Source organism: Canis lupus, chromosome X (assembly GCF_011100685.1).
Source record: "Canis lupus familiaris isolate Mischka breed German Shepherd chromosome X, alternate assembly UU_Cfam_GSD_1.0, whole genome shotgun sequence".
Classification (NCBI taxonomy): domain Eukaryota; kingdom Metazoa; phylum Chordata; class Mammalia; order Carnivora; family Canidae; genus Canis; species Canis lupus.
The window spans coordinates 104,848,554-104,861,351 of NC_049260.1; the positions used below are offsets into that span (position 1 = coordinate 104,848,554).

Consider the following 12,798-nt stretch of genomic DNA (forward strand, 5'->3'; position numbering starts at 1 on the left):
ATTGGTGTTAAAAAGTCACAGTGAGTAATATTATATTGTATACATATACCACATCTTCCTTATCCATTCATCTTTCGATGGACACCGAGGCTCCTTCCACAGTTTGGCTATTGTGGACATTGCTGCTATAAATATTGGGGTGCAGGTGTTCCAGCGTTTCACTGCATCTGTATCTTTGGGGTAGTCAGCCATTAGAAACGACAAATACCCACCATTTGCTTTGACATGGATGGAACTGGAGGGTATTATGCTGAGTGAAATAAGTCAATCGGAGGACAAACATTATAAGGTCTCATTTATTTGAGGAATATAAAAAATAATGAAAGGGAATAAAGGGGAAAGGAGTGAAAATATCAGTGAGGATGACAGACATGAGAGACTCCTAACTCTGGGAAACGAAGAAGGGGTGGTGGAAAGGGAGGTGGGCGGGGGGGTTGGGGTGACTGGGTGACAGGCACTAAGAGGGGCACTTGACAGGATGAGCACTGGGTGATATGCTATATGTTGGCGAACTGAACTCCAATAAAAAAAAAAGTCATAGTGAAGTATCTTTGAAATCACAACTGTCTAATCATGCCAAACTCTATAACAGCAGCATCTGCAGCTTAGAGAAGAACATTAAATAATACTGTTACTGCCCAACACAGAGCATGTACACTGAGTACAGGAAATAGCAATGGAAGAAGTGTGACAGTTACTAATATTGGCTTTTGTGGATGTGGCCTTTGGAAACCATCCCCTCTAGGATTCTCTGAGCAAAGTGGATACCACAGATGTGCCTTCAAGCTCGACACCTGGACCTAAATCCCATGGTTAGAAGTTGTTCAAAGTTTAGGGCCCTGTTTGAAACAGTACAATTTGTGAAGCTTTTTAACATCCCCATTCCTAAAACCTTGGTTCATCACAGCAACAAAACCCGAGGCAGCTTTCAATACTGTCAATAATTGATCTTTCTGATTTCTCAATAAAGTCTAGGAAGACAGTATTTGTAGAATACCAATGTCCTACTTACAAGGTATCAATAAGTCATTTACCTAATAAACAATATACATAATTCAAGTCAAAATCAAGAATAAACTAGACAGATTCAATCGGCACCCTTTTACCTTAAGGCAGGAATCCGGTTCCTCTCAGTGAGTAGGGTTTTCAGGTTTTTGAGAGAAACAAGTCTTCCTTTCAATGGGTTCTCCCTTTGAATACTGGAGGTCACACAACAGAAGCATAGATATAAATAAGCGCTGTCTGTCGGTTGCCAAGGCACGCGCACTTTATGTTGAATCGTTGAACCCAGCTTACCACGCCAGAGTCTGGCAGGCGTGCTCCGCCAAAGGGGCGGGGCCAGCATGCGCCAGCAAAGGGAGGAGCCTCGTATTCCCGCCATTTTCTATCCTGACTAATCGCTAATGAACAATGTTGTTTCCTGCTTGTGACTAGAGACTATACAAATCTCCCCCCCCCCCGCCGCCCCGTGAAATAACACCTGGGGAAGAGGACCTGGGGGGAAAATTTTTAAGTTACTATTATGTTAAATACACAACTATACTGTAAAACAAAACTCAGAACAAGGCAACATGACTTACAGTGGCCACTCACTGCCAGAAAGCACAGCAATCTCACTGTGCCTTTCTTAATTTATATCCCACACTTGTCGAAGGAAATGCATGCAAAAGACTAGGGGCAGAAATGAGTTGAGTAACATGCTATTACACATCCAATTTATTTTATTTTATTTTTTATTTTTGCAAAAAATAAAATCCCAAACAGCATTCAGTGGTGGACAGTGACAGGCACTTGGGGGCATCCAATGTCCTAAAACAAGTTCTTAGCCATTCAGATTGTGAATGTGTGAGCGTTTTTACACTAAAAATACTACAGCACCTTCTTTCTATTAGAAAACTCTTTACCGGGATCCCTGGGTGGCGCAGCTGTTTAGCGCCTGCCTTTGGCCCAGGGCGCGATCCTGGAGACCCGGAATCGAATCCCACATCAGGCTCCCGGTGCATGGAGCCTGCTTCTCCCTCTGCCTGTGTCTCTGCCTCTCTCGCTCTCTCTGTGTGACTAACATAAATAAATAAAAATTAAAAAAAAAAGAAAGAAAACTCTTTACCCTGTTTGTTCATTGAAGATAACACGGAACTTTTTTATACTAAGAGCTACTTGTAATGTCACAAAACGATACTAAACATATAATTCCTCTATAAAACAAAGTGCTAAACCATGATAAACGGCAGTCCATGATGGACACTCCACTGCATTCACTGCCATTAAACATTATGGACTGAGCCAGATGATTAAATTCTACATGTGTAAGCCCAGAGTACCCCAAAATGTTTTTTAAGGAAATGCATGAAGTGAGAACACCACCAGAATTTAAACCAAGTAAATTTATACCAAATACACAATTATCAAATAAAAGGCACTCAATTTGACCATTCATTTCCTCCACAGAAATTGAAATTGCACAAACCTTGCCATCATAAATCTGACATCCTCGACACCAAAATTTAACTGAATGCAATGAGGATGAACAAACCATTGTTTTCTAAAATTAAACATCGAAATGTATTCAATACTGGCTGAAGGGAAGCTTAGGAGCATTCACGGTGTTTGTAAACCATCAAGTGCATATGAGACGAAACTTTTAAAGGAAAATGCATGAGAAGTGGCGGGACCACGTGTGGTTAAATACAGTAATGTAAAAATGCAAAGCACTGTTAAGGTTTCTGAAGGCTCTTTAAGTTCAATGAGCCAAGTTCTACGCTGATCAGATGGTCAGTTTCCTCATTTTTAAAGTTGAAAATATCAGGGAACGTTTTGTTTCTTTTAAAATTAAGTCAGCGTATGAGAGGATTGATTCTGAAATTTTACCACATCAATGATATTTAAGGGGTAACAGCCCTGTAAAACTACGCCCAAAGGAAGCGAAGAAGCACTGTCCTAATGCCGTCGTACACGGTCCCTCAGCATGTGAAATTTCTTTTTGGGGTTGAATTTAACAGAAACAAGGGGACAAAGGCCAAGAACTAAATATACTGAGGCAATAGTCATCCCGAAATTTAAAATCGAAGACAAAATCAGCTCCCTGGCAGCCACCAAGCTGTCCTGCTCCCGCTCAGACAATAGCGCCATCTATTTCCTCATTTTTAAGTTGAAAACAGTACAGTACCTTAACACCACGTATAAGAGGGGACCAAACCCAATATTTAAACAAGTAAAATATCAAAATTATCATGTGGTAGCATAGGGCACAACACTGTGTCCCTATTCAACTAAGAGACCGACACTGTCACAAATCTAAAGCCCTCTAGACTATTAAAGAATATTATTAATTATAATATTATTAAAACACATTACTTCACATACCAACTTATAAAAAGTGTACTACAAATAGCCAACTATCAATGACAACTAAGAATTAAATTAACCTTACGCTTTTGTGATTGTATGTGGGAGCTGCCGCCATGTTCCCTCACCACTGAGGAGAACGCTCTACCACAGACTCACCACAAAACCCAAGACGAAATGGGCACCGTCACAAACCGCTGCGCTCCTTTTATAACCAGCATATGGCTCCGCCTTCAATGATCCTGATTGGTTGGTATGAGAATGATTGACAGGGAAACTATTCACTCTTCTCTTTCTGTGGAAAATCTATCCACATTGTAGGTGTCCGCTCCCTATTGGTGGGGAGGTATTTGCTTGGAATGTTTGTGCTTGAGTTGGGGTTACTCCAACTCCAGGCTAAACAAGCCACTCAGAACTCAAACCAGACTCCCTGATTGGTCCCAGCTTGAATTAAAAACAGACCTCCAACCATTTTTTTTTCAGATTTGCATACCATTGTCTCCTTCTAGAAAGTTCTCTCCACCATTTGTGGTCTTGGGATCAAACTCAAACCAGATACTTGGTTAATCTTAGCAGGGAACTCAATCTCCATTGCAACAATATTTGGGGGTGCTCATTTGGACAGTTCACATATTACAATTGGGAAAGAGGAATAGGGGTGATACTAGGAATCTATCTGAAGTGGAAAGTGAACCTAAATAACTGCCCACCTGACAATTGCACATGTGAATTAGGGGCATTAAATGGGGAATTGTCCAGTCATTGAAGATCAGATACACAGAATGGGCAACTAGGTGACCCTGGGAGGTAAGGAGAATATTCATAGAATAGGGAGGATGAGTGTGGGGTGAGAGAGGCCTAAGGGATGGGATCACTGAGAACTAGGAAATGGCCAGACTAGACTTTGAACCTATGGCCCTCTAGTGCCAATGTCCATACTTTAAGCCTATATACTAGACTAATCACACCTCTGGTGTGGTGCGTCTTCTTGGAATGTTCTTTTCCTCCAATGCTCACCCTGCAGGGCCCAGCTCTAATGCAGCCTCCTTCATGAAGCCTCCCTGATTTTCTTTTCCCACTCCCAAAGTCAATAGGCTCTCTCCTGCTGCTATGGGGTAGGGAATATGGAAAAACAAAAGAGTCAGGGTGCAGAGAAGTGCTGGAATCTCTGGTATCACTTAGAACTGGGCTGGACACGGTGGGAAGGACCTTAGGCTTGTGCTTGGAAGTCTGCACTTGTGTTAGGTCCCAAGGCTTGTACTTAGAAGTTTGAACTTTTGTTGAGGTTGTAGAAATTCTGGAAAGCTCAGGGTAAACAACAAAGTGACTCATACCTGTCTCCTGATTGGTCAGAGTAGTTTAAATGAAAACTACAAGTTGAAAGGAAACCCAATAAAGAAAGTAATGTGCAACAGCCACTGGGATTAGTCAGAACTAAGAAACCAACCTACATGGTAGCCATATTTCAGGCTGGACAGGAAGATACTACCAAGACATGAAACTGAAAGGTGAAGGGAGTGAGATAAACCAAGGAAACTAGACAAGTGTACACTTGCAGTTAGGGGGTCTGGGGGGATGGTATGGTCTGCAATTTTTGTTCTTTCTACTTAAATCTTCAGAGGCCTTCAAGTGGAGAGAATGTAGAAGTACAATCCTCATCCTTTGTAGGCCCAAATCATGTGATTAAGAGTGGTTGACCAAAGCGTGGTTCCTAAATTGCCAAAATCCATATCAGTAGGGTTTTTGTTGTTATTGAGGTGAATTCAGATAACACAAAATTAACATTTTATTTTATTTTTAAAAATATTTTATTTATTTATTTGTGGAAGACACACACAGAGAGAGAGGCAGAGACACAGGCAGAGGGAGAAGCAGGCTCCATGCAGGGAGCTCTATGTGGGACTCGATCCCCAGACCGTGGGATCACACTCTGAGCTGAAGGCAGATGCTCAATGCTGAGCTACCCAAGTGTCCCAAAATTAACATTTTAAACTGAACAAGTCAGTGGCATTTAGTATACTTACAGTGTTGTGCAACCACCATTTCTATGTACTTCTAAAACATCTTCATCAGCCAAGAAGGAAATTCAGTACCTGTTAGGCAGTTGCTCCCCATTTCCCCTCCTCTCCAGCCCCTGGCAATTATCAATCTACATTCTGTCTCTGTAGATTTGCCCACGCTAGACATTTTGTATAAATGGAATCAAACAGTACATGGGCTTTGTGTCTGGCTTCTTTGCTTTTGTTTTTTAAAGTTTTTTTATTTATTCATGAAAGACACAGATAGAGAGAGGCATAGACAAAGGCAGAGGGAGAAGCAGGCTCCCAGAGAGGAGCCTGATTCAGGACTTGATCCCAGGACCCTGGGATCATGAACTGAGCCAAAGGCAGATGCTCAACCACTGAGCCACCAAAGCACCATAACTCTGGCTTCTTTGACTTAGCCTACTGTTTTTGAAGTTATCTGTGTTGTAGCCATCAGCACATATTCTTAATTCTTGATTTATGCTTCTAAATCAGACAGGAAAAAAAATAAAGTTCCAAACAAAAAGACTACATTCGTACTTTCTTTTTTTAAGATTTTATTTATTTATTCATGAGAGATACAGAGAGAGAAGCAGAGACACAGGCAGAGAGAGAGAAGCAGGCTCCATGCAAGGAGCCTGGCGTGGGTCTCAATCCTGGGTCTCAAGGATCACACTCTGGGCCGAAGGCAGGCGCCAAGCCGTTGAGCCACCCAGGGGTCTCCATACTTCCTTTTATATCTATGTATGTAGTTATTTTTACCAATGGTTTTATTTCTCATGTGGATTCAAGTTATGCCTAATATCTTTTAATTGTGGTGTAAAGAACTGCCTTTAGTATTTCTTACAGGATAGGTGTGCTAGCAACAAACTCTTTGTTTTTGTTTATCTGGAAATGCTTTAATTTCTCCTCTTTTTTCCTTCTTTTTATTGTAGTAAAGTAAGCATAACTTAAACTTAACACTTTAGCCACTTAAAAGCATTCAATTCAGTGGCATTAAGTACATTCATAATGTTGTACAACTATCACCACTATCAAGTTCCAAACATTTTTTATCATCCCAAACAAAAACTCTGTACTATTAAGCAATCATTCCCCATTGTATGCTACTGAAATTTAGTTGGTATTAATCAGAACTATATTGTTATAAGTTAAGAGGTTAGTTGCAATCTCCAGGGCAACCACTAAGAAAATAACTAAAAAATATGTAGTAAAGGAAATGAAAAAGATTTAAATGGTGTATCCTAGAAAATGTTTGTTTCATACAAAAGAAAGCAGTAATGGAAGAATAGAAGAACAAAAAGTCTAAAAGACATAAAGAAAGTAAATACAAAATGACAAACATATATCCTAAATTATAAATAATTAAATTTGTAAAAAAGATCAAACACTGCAATAAAAAGGCAAAGATCAGCAGAAGGGATTTTTAAAAATTGATTATTTATTTATTTGACAGAAATAGAGCATGAGCATGAGTACAGGCAAAGGGAGAGAGAGAGAGAATCTCAAGCAGACTCCCTACTGAGCACAAAGTCCCATATGGGGCTTAGTCTCACCATCCTGAGGTCATGACCTGAACCAAAATCAAGAGTTGGATGCTTAACTGACTGAACCACCCAGGCACCCCAACAGAATGGACTTTGAAATGACTCGACTATATATTACCTATGACAGACACACTTTAGATTCAGACAGAAATAAATTGAAAATAAAAGGAAAAGATAGGGATGCCTGGGTGGCTCAGCAGTTGAGCGTCTGCCTTCGACTCAGGGCATGATCCCGGGTCCAGGAATTGAGTCCCTCATTGGGCTCCCTGTGGGGAGCCTGCTTCTCCCTCTGTCTGTGCCTCTGCTTCTCTCTCTGTGTCTCTCAGGAATAAATAAATAAAATCTTTTTTTAAAAAAAGGAAAAAGATATACCATGCAAACTGTAACCAAAGAGACCTAAAATGGCTGTATTAATATCACATAAAATAGATTTTAAGACAAAAACCGTTACTAAAGACAATTTTAGAATGAGAAAAGGTGAAATCACTCCAGAAATTATAACATTTATAATCATACATACACCTGACAGCAGAGTCCCAAAATACATGAAGCAAAGACTGATGGAATTGAAGGGAGAAATAAATAATTCAAAACTTTAATATTCCACTTTCATTAATGGATTAAATAACTAGACAGAAGATCAACAGGGAAATACAAGACTTAATATTATAAACCAACTAGATTTAACAATCTAGAGAACACTGTGCTCTGAAATAGCAGAAAACACAGTATTCTGAAGTTCACATGGAACAAATGACAGTATAATCAAGTCTCAATAAATTTAAAGGGATCGAAATTAGACAAAGTACCTTCACAAAATAGCAATGCAGTGAAATAAGAAATTCATAAAATAAAGAAATTTGGTAAATTCACAAATGTGTGAAGATCAAACACACACCTTAATAACTAGTGGGCCAATGGGAAAAAATTACATGAAAAATTAGTAAATACCTTGAGATAAATAAAAATTAAAATGCAACATGTCAAAGCTTATGTAATGCAGGAAAAGCAGTGTTCAGAAAGATCTTTACAGATATAAGTGCCTACATTAAAAAAGAAGAAATATTTCATATCAATAACCTAAATTTCCACCTCAAAAAAGTAAACAAAACAAAACAAAACAACAACAACAAAAAACCTAAACTGAAAGTAAGGAGATGAAAAAGAAAGATGTAATAAAGAGTACAGCAGAAATCAATGAAAGTACCACTTCATACCTACTAGGATGGCTAGAATGAAAGACATGGAAACTAACAGGTGTTGGTGAAGACGTGGAGGAATTAGAAACCTCATACATTGCTGGTAGGAATGTAAAATGATGCAGCTGATGTGATGAATTTTATGTTATGTGAACTTTGCCCTAATAAATAAATAAATATAATATAAACAAGCATGTGCATGCACATGCACATACACACATAGACTTTCCATTATTTTCCTGAAAACAAGCTTAATGATCTCAGGATGAGAGATCCCTATTTGTTCTTGTCTTTTGATAGAAGACAGGCAACAGTTGGTCTCCAAGTTCTGGCTAAACCCAGAAGCAAGCAACTCAGAGGCCATGCTTCACCAAGTCTCGCTTTCTAAACGTTCATTAATTTTTGCTGTCAGTCTAGTGACCTTGTCCTACGGCTTTTGGCGCTATCCAGACGAAGGTTTGATCCATACCCTTTTACTGATGAGCTTAGTGTCTTTGGGTTGATACACTCCTTGAAAGGCAGAAGGGAAAAAACACATTCTGGGCAGTCTGTCTTTAGTGACTTACATAAATGTTTTTTTTTTTTTTAAGACTTTATTTGAGAAAGAACGAGCTAGAGGGCACAAGCAGGGAGAGTGGCAGAGGGAGAGGGAGAAGCAGCGAGGCCCAGCAGGGGATGTGGCAGAGGGAGAGGGAGAAGCAGAGAGGTTCAGCAGGGAGCCCCACATGGGGCTTGATCCCAGGATCCTTGGGATAATGACCTGAGCTGAAGGCAGATGCTTAACCAACTAAGCCACCCAGGCACCCCTACATAAATGTTCTTTTCAACTCTGTCCATACCTCTAGACTATACAGCCTCTGGCACATACACATGAAAAAAAAAAACACAGTTAATGTCTATTAAATAAATTCACTTGATCCACACAAAACCCCAATGATTTGGGTATCATTACTTCTGTATTACAGATGAGGTCTTTATTTCTTCATTGGCAAAATGTGAGTTTATTAACACTCATCTCACTTGGTTTTGTTGCATCTTTTAATTATATCCATTGTAAGAGACAGTATAATATTGTAGAAAGAGCATTGGTTTTGTATCAGAAAGTTAGGAGTTTGTGTATTACCTGAACCATATCCTGTGAACATGGGAAAATAACTTCTCTGAATTTCAGTTTCCTTGGCTGTTAAATTAAATGTTATATATAATACTAAATTACAAATTACAGTATATACAATGAAGCATTATACACTTCAGCAACTAGCTGTTCCTTTTTCGGGCTTCTTGCTCATTCTCTCATTTCTAAATAATGTAGTGCCCAGGGCTCCAGCCTTGAGACTCTTCTCTATCTACCCTTATTCATGTATTGATTTCTTAGCTTCAATACTATACATAAGAATATATTTATATATATACATAACATATGAGTATGTATATGTGTAGATATATTTACATGCATGCATATAAACGTTTAGCAACCTAGTGTAATACCTAACGCATACTAACTAATTGAAAAATGGTATTCATTCTTACTTAAATGATAGTTACTATTACAGATAAAACATCCTCAAAATAGGTGCCAGAAAGTTTCTTTCCTCCTTTCCTGGTTTTGGTGTGGCTCCCACGCACTTATAGTTTCCTTCTCTGATGCTACTCCTGAATTGCCTTTATTTCTCTCAGGAACATCCTCTGTTCCCTCCCTCCTCTCATCTAATCCTTGCAACTTTGGCCTTCCTAATAAAGACCCTTGATCAAGCATGCACCTCTCTGCCTCTGCCTTTTAAGCTGATTATTTGACACTGAACACAAATCATGGTCCTTGATCAGCCCTTTGCTGCCCTCACCTGGCCTATTTCAGTGTCTGTTACAGTTGACAGATGACCACTGGCCAGCAGAGGCTCAGCTCTGACTTACTCTGACAAGGAGTGCACAGAAATAATTCCCTCGGGGAATTCAAGCAAATGTATCCCTTTCTCTGGGAGATAGGAATGAAGAGGCAATGGCCAGCTCAGTCTGATACCTCCGAAAGAGAACATTCAGTGCCTTCCCAACAATCTATTTCAGAACTGTTCAGGACTACTCATGACTAAGTCAGCATTATGTGGAAAGAAAGCACAAATCATATGGAAACCCCTGGCCTCATATGACAGCCTTTCTGAGCTCAGTTCATCTCTAGATCTCTAAATGCTAGGACCTACCTAAGTTGAAACTCTATCTCTGAACACCAAAGCTCTCTTCCTGTTTTAGAACCACATGCTCTTCTGGCGGAGGTGGTAGGCAGTGTGAGCTCTATCCTAGTTACTTTACTGTGTGTTATATAAGATGCCAGCTTGGACTTGCCAAGGGAAATTCCATTTTCTTGAAGGCGGATAGCTTGAACCATCTCCCTCAACCACTGTCTAAAGAACAAGTGTGAAATTGGGGTGGGGTGTGGGACAAATGGGTGAAGGGGGTCAACAGGTAGAAAGAAAAGAAAAGAAAGAAAAGAAAAGAAAAGAAGGAAAGAAAAGAAAAGAAAAAGAAAAGAAAAGAAAAGAAAACCACTTTGTCATACCTTCAGACCCCCAGCAATCCGTTCTTGAATTTCTCAAGTGAGCAAACATAAACTGTTTCCCTATTTGTTTATTAAGCAAATATTTTAGAGGGAAAAGAAGTGATGGGTAGTTGTTTTGGGGGGAATATTAGACTATCTATTAACTAGCTACTTGAAAAAAGTGCATGCATGTTTGTGTTCAGCGAAGGTGGGGGGAAGCCACTGACAAAAGGCAACATTGATTCCCCAAACCACAATAAGGATCAAATAGAAAACTGAATATAGAGCTGATCTCTGAATATTTGATACAAAACCCCTAAATCTTTTTTTAAAGATTTTATTTATTTGACACACAGAGAGCACAAGCAGGGGGAGCAGCAGGCAGAAGGAGAGGGAGAAGCAGGCTCCCTGCTGAGCAAGGAGCCTGATGTGGGGCTCAATCGCAGGACCCTGGGATCATGACCTGAGCCGAAGGCAGACACTTAACTGACTGAGACACCCAGGTGCCCCCAAACTCCTAAATCTTTAGCAAATAGATCCATCTTCGTGGGAATTAATACATTGACATTATAACCAAGTGAATTTTCCTTAGGAAGGAAAACACTATTCAAGATTAAGTATTAAATTAATATTATTTGATATCTTAATAAATCAACGGAAGAAAGACTCAGCATGTGGTTATTTCAATAAATACGGAAACAGATCAATAAATAAGCTTATCTATATCTGACTTTTTGGATGCTTAATAAAATATGAAAGAGATGGATACTTTCTTAACCCTATGTCAAATGTCACTAATTTTGAAACAATGGAAGATTTCCATTGAAATCATGAACAAGGCAATGAAAGCACTGAGTTGACTATGATTTCACATTGTTCTGGAAGTATTAGTCATAGCATTTAGAGAGAAGAAAATAAGATATAAAAAAGGAAAGAAGAAAAATTATTATTAACACAGAAAAAAACTATGTATCATTAAAAACTCAGAGGAAAATAGGTTTCCAGGGTGGCTCAGTCAGTTAAGTGTCCGACTCTTGGTTTCAGCTCAGGTCATGATCTCAAGGTTGTGGGATCGAGCCCCATGTAGGGCTCTACACTCAGTGCACAGTCTGCTTCAGCTTCTCTCTCCTTCTCCCTCTTTCTCACTCTCTCTCTTTCTCTCAAATAAATAAATACAATCTTTAAAAAAATAAAAACTCAGAGAAATGACTTAAGTTAGAAAATAACTTATAAGGTAATTGGTTAGAATTGTTAATAAAAATTCAATAACACTTATACTACATTAACATAAATTTAATGTAAGAACATGTCTTATTTGTAAAATAATAATAATGACTGATTTCCTAGAAATAAACTTGACAAGATATGGACAAGGCCCAAATGAATAAAACAAAATTGTAAAACTCCACTGATAACCATAAAAGAAGATTCTAGTAAATGATAAAAAGACATACTGTATTCTTTATGAGAAGATGTAAATGGTTTAAAAAAATCAATTACATTAATTAAAATATTCGACGTAATCTCAACAAACATTAACATAATATTTCACTTTGGAACTTGAGTATATTACTCCAAAATTCGTCTGGAAAATAAGTATGAGGAAATTGCCAGAACCATTTTGAACAGAAGGAGAAATAAGTGGGGCCTAGCATCAACAGATATTAAAATGCGTTATAAGAGGGCTGCCTATCAGTCAGTTAGCCAGCTGCCTTAGGCTCAGGTCATGACCCCAAGGTCCTGGGACGGAGCCCTCATCAGACTCTCTGCTCAGCAGGGAGCCTGCAGGCAAGGCTCAGTCAGTTCAAGTGGCTGCATTGGTTCAGATCATAATCCCAAGGTTCTGGGATGGAGCCCTCATCAGACTCTCTGCTCTGCAGGGAGCCTGCTTGCATTGGGCTCTCTCCTCAGTGGGGAGCTTGCTTCTTCTCCCGCTGCCTGCTTGTGCTCTCTCTTTCTGTCAAATAAATAAAATCTTTAAAAAAATAAAATAAAATGCATTATAAGAATATATTAATAAAAACTATGTGTTACTTAGCAAGAGTATACTAAAAAATTAACGGAACATGATAAAAATTTTTTCAGATAGGCCAAATGTACATTGAAGAAATGTATTTTTTAAAGATTTCATTTACTCATTTGATGGGGGAGAG

The 12,798-nt window shown here is 39.0% G+C and overlaps 1 protein-coding gene across 11 annotated transcripts in view; it reads right to left on the reverse strand.

Annotated features, from left to right (window-relative positions):
- Positions 1 to 3,517, reverse strand: part of USP26 (ubiquitin specific peptidase 26) — a 62,903-nt gene extending 59,386 nt beyond the window's left edge. For 7 of the 11 annotated variants that reach the window (XM_038588344.1, XM_038588343.1, XM_038588342.1 and 4 more), the window contains exon 1: positions 3,431 to 3,517. The gene's annotated coding sequence lies outside the window, so the exon portion shown is untranslated. Of the gene's footprint in view, positions 1 to 1,106; positions 1,200 to 3,425 lie in introns of all 11 variants that reach the window. The other 4 variants (XM_038588336.1, XM_038588338.1, XM_038588339.1 and 1 more) reach the window with 4 other exon arrangements.
- Between the last annotated feature and the right edge of the window lie 9,281 nt (positions 3,518 to 12,798).